This window comes from Heterodontus francisci, unplaced genomic scaffold (genome assembly GCF_036365525.1).
Source record: "Heterodontus francisci isolate sHetFra1 unplaced genomic scaffold, sHetFra1.hap1 HAP1_SCAFFOLD_172, whole genome shotgun sequence".
NCBI classification, from domain to species: domain Eukaryota; kingdom Metazoa; phylum Chordata; class Chondrichthyes; order Heterodontiformes; family Heterodontidae; genus Heterodontus; species Heterodontus francisci.
In genome coordinates this window covers 3,065,987-3,070,311 of record NW_027141631.1, presented here as the reverse complement: position 1 = coordinate 3,070,311, position 4,325 = coordinate 3,065,987, and the positions used below count along the sequence as shown (strand labels likewise).

The window sequence follows — 4,325 nt, the reverse complement described above, 5'->3', positions numbered from 1 at the left end:
CATTCAAGGGCTGGTGTGAGAGAAGCTTCAGATCCTGTCATTACTCTCTGACTCATTATTCATCCAGAACCAAACAATTAGTAAATGTGAAGCAGTGAAGAGACTTTTCACTCTCACTGCAGAATGTGTCATCTGGGGAAATAAGGAACTATTATATTCGGAGATTCCAGGTACATTCCTCCCTGAACAAATCCATTCCTAACATTCCCGATCACAGCCTATCCCAGCTCCTGTTGTCACCCAACTCCAGCTGAATTGGAGAAACTCATGTGTTGGGGTTTGAGTTGTGAGGTGGGGTTTCTCCGCCAGTGTTACTGTCTTACAGACTCTCCCCCTGAATTTGTGAACTGAGACTGCACCGAACAAATCCCCAGTTAGAGTGAGGGCCGGATATCCCTCTGTTTTATTACAGAGAGTGGGGAAAGGGCTGGGTGGAGGGGAGTCACCAGGGATCCTGGATTTACTCCAAATCATTTCCATGTGGAATCTGCAGGCGGGGCCGGGACAGGGATCATTTGATCAGGGGATCAGCTCTTTCCTGAGAGATGTGGGTGGCTCTGAGAAGAGCCTTTGTGTTCAGATGTTTACAAGTTTCCCGCGCTTTCACTTCTTTCCAGACCCTGCTTTCTGAGACTTCGCTGCTTTCGGCTTGACCTTGCTCTTCCATGTCTGCACTTTCTTCAGCGCCTTTCCGCCCGCCGCACTCTTGCCTTTTTTGACCTTCTTCGCAGGAGACTTTTTCTGAAGCACTGCTTTCTTCACCGCCTTATTTGGCGTTGCCGCCGCCTTGCTGCTCGTTTTCTTGGCTGTTACTTTCTTTGTTGTCACTTTCTTGTCTGCTGGTTTCTTCACTAAAGATTTCTTGTCTGCTGGTTTCTTCACTGAAGATTTCTTGTCTGCTGGTTTCTTCACTAAAGATTTCTTGGCTGCTGGTTTCTTCACCTTCTTTCCCACTTTTCCCTGGGTTTTCCTTCTTGCTGATTTTGAAGGAGCCGGAGGCGCCCTGTCCCTTGCTCTGCACCAGGGAGCCTTTGTTCACATTCCTCTTGATACTTTGCTTGATCTGGGTCTTGAGCTTCTCCTGAGCGGTGGCAGACCTGCAAGGAATCAACTACCAGCTAGCGTATAAAGCGAGACCAAGGCTCAGGGCCTTCAGTTACCTGGAGGGGAGTCGGTGAGGCAGCGGATCCTGTGAGGAACCACAATCCAGGAAGGATGAGATGGTCATTGTCAGGGTACAGAGGAGATTAAGTTAAAGATTTACCAGTTTATAAGCAAGCGCAGAGCCAAGGAACGGTGCTGGGGCAGATAAAATAATAGGAAGCTGTGATCAGTTGGAAGGCAAGAGTGATTAAAAGACAGAAGAGATGATGGTGCAAGGCAAAAGTCAGGGAAAGAATAAGTAACATTTTGTAAGCACAGATACCAGGAGTGGGGTTTGAACCCACGCAAATACATGTCTATTGAATCTTAAATCCAACGCCTTAACCACTCGGCCATCCTGGTACATTAAGCCTCCACTGAAAATGAAATTTAATGTGATCCGGGTGCCATCTGGCCTTTTCCAATATAAAGTTATGACTCCTCTCCCATGCTAAATTGGACCCTTCATTATTTATGAACCTCAATCGGATCACCCCTCAGTCTAGGTTTCTCTAAGGTGTAGGGTCCCAACTCTTTTAGTCTAACTTGATAACCAAGATGTCTTATACTGGGAATTCGTCGAATGTCTCTCCTCTGTACCCTTTCCAAAGCCTCAATATCACCCATCATGTGAGGAGACCAAGACTGGATACAATATTCCAAGTGAGTCCTGACCAAGGTTTCATAAAAGGACAAATTCGGGACATCTCAGATACTGAAGGAGTCCGTGTTCAGAAGCAGCAAGACCTGGACAACATTCAGACTTGGGCTGCTAAGTGGCAAGTAACATTCACACCACATAAGTACCAGGCTATGACCATCTCCAACAAGAGAGAATGTAACCATCTCCCTTTGACGATCAACAGCATTACCATCGCTGAATCCCCCCACCATCAACATCCTGGGGGTTACCATTGACAAAAGCTTAACTGGACCATTCATATACATACTCTGGCTACAAGAGTAAATCAGATAGTGGGAATTCTGTGATGAGTAACTCAGCTCAAGGCACGAGGTGAAATGCTCATTAGGAGAGCTGGAGAAATGGACTGGTCAGGTGGGCAGAAAAGTGGCAAATGGAACTCAACTTGGAGAAGTGTGAGGTGATGCCTTTGGTGAGGTCAAACACAGCAAAGGAATACACAATTAATGGGTGAATGCTGAGAGGTGTAGAGGAAGTGAGGGACCTTGAAGTGAATGTCCACAAATCCCTGAAAGTAGCAGGACAGGCTGATAAGTTGGTTGAGAAGGCTTATGGAATCCTTTCCTTTATTAGCGGATGTATAGAATATAAGAGCAGGGAGGTTATGCTGGAACTGTATCAATCATGAGTTAGGCCACAACTTGAGTTCTGTGTGCAGTTCTGGTCACCTCATTCCAGAAAGGATGTAATTGCACTAGAGAGGTGACAGAGGAGATTTACGAGGATGTTGCCAGGACTGGAAAAATGCAGCTATGAGGAAAGATTGGATAGACTGGGGTTGTTCTCCTTGGAATAGAAGAGGCTGAGGGGAGATTTGATTGAAATGTACAAAATTGTGAGGGGTCTGGATAGAATGGATGGGAAGGGTCTATTTACCTTAGTAGGGAGGTCAGTGACTAGGGGGCATAGATTTAAAGTGATGTTTTGAACAATTAGAGGGGAGATGAGGAAAGGTTTTTTCACCCAGAGGGCTGTGGGAGTCTGGAACTCACTGCCTGTAAGGGTAGCTGAGGCAGAAACCCTCAACTCATTTAAAAGGAGTCTGGATGTGCACCTCAAGTACCTGAACCTGCAGGGCTACGGTCCAAATGCTGGACAACGGGATTCAGCTGGGTGGCTCGTTTTTTGGCCTGCCTGTGCTGTAAACTTTCCATGTTCTATGATTCTATGCAGACACAATGGGCCGAATGGCCTCCTTCTGCACTGCAATAATTTTGTGATTTTTGACTCTCCAAAACTTGTCAACCATCTACAAGGCACAAACCAGGATGAGTGCAGCACCAATAATACTCTACAAACTCGACACTGTTCAGGACAAAGCAGCCACCTTGATTGTCACCCCATTCACCACCTGAAACATTCACTCCCTTCATCACTGACACACAGTGGCAGTAGTGTGTACCATCTACCAGATGCACTGCGGCAACTCACCAAGGCTCCGCAGACAGCACCTTCCAAACCGAAGACCTCCACCACCTTGAAGGACAAGGGCTGCAGATGCATGGAAACACCACCATGTGCAAGCTCCCCTCCAAGTCACACACCATCTGATCTGCAAATATATCGCTGTTCATTCACTGATGTTGGGTCAAAATCCTGGATCTCCCTTCCTAACAGCACTGTGGGTGTACCTACACCACATGGAGTGCAGCAATTCAAGAAGGGAGCTCACCGCCACCTTGTCAAGGACAATTAGGGATGGGTAACAAATTCTGGCCTTGCCAGTGTCGCTCACATCCCATGAAAGAATATGCCTCATTTTATACTCAATTGTCCTCTCAATGCAGCCCAACCCTCTATTTGCTCCAACTATCACTTCACAGCATTGCTGCTGTACCTTTAGAGATCTGTGCACTAGAACATCCAGATCTCTGCTCAAAATTATTTTCTTTTTTCCTCCTACTTTAATGTTTTTCCCTGAAGGGTGTATGAATGTTGAGCATTCGCCCTGTCCACATGAATAACACTGCACCTACCCAAATTAAACATCATTTACCAGTCATGAACCCAATCTCCCAACACATTAAGATCAGCCTGAAACAGTCGAGCATCGTCTACAGTCTAAACACTCGCACAGATCTTCAAATCATCTGTAAATTTACAGATGGTGCGCCCTACACCTACATCCAGATCATTAATAAAAATAGTAAAGAGCAACAGACCCAACACCGATCCCTGTGGGACACCACTGGTAACTGGTCTCCAAACAGATCCAGATCCATCTGTAACTACTTTCTGCCTACATCTGCCAGTCAGTTCCCAATCCAGATCAATATATTACCACTGATACCAGGGACTTTAATCTTATAGAGAAGCGTCTTGTGTGGAACCTTATCAAAATCTTTTGGCTGAGATCTGCTAATTGAACACAGGCCGGGGATGAGGCCTAGGCCTGTCCTGCTTTGTGTGTGGGTCTCAGGACCACACAAGGTTTGATCAGCTCACTGAGCACAGGCCCATCCTGCTCTATATGGTGCTC

At 46.3% G+C, this 4,325-nt stretch overlaps 1 non-coding gene across 1 annotated transcript; it reads right to left on the bottom strand.

Annotated features, from left to right (window-relative positions):
- Positions 1 to 1,423: 1,423 nt before the first annotated feature.
- Positions 1,424 to 1,506, bottom strand: trnal-uaa (transfer RNA leucine (anticodon UAA)). Its single transcript has one exon. It is a non-coding gene; the product is annotated as a tRNA-Leu (tRNA).
- Positions 1,507 to 4,325: the final 2,819 nt, after the last annotated feature.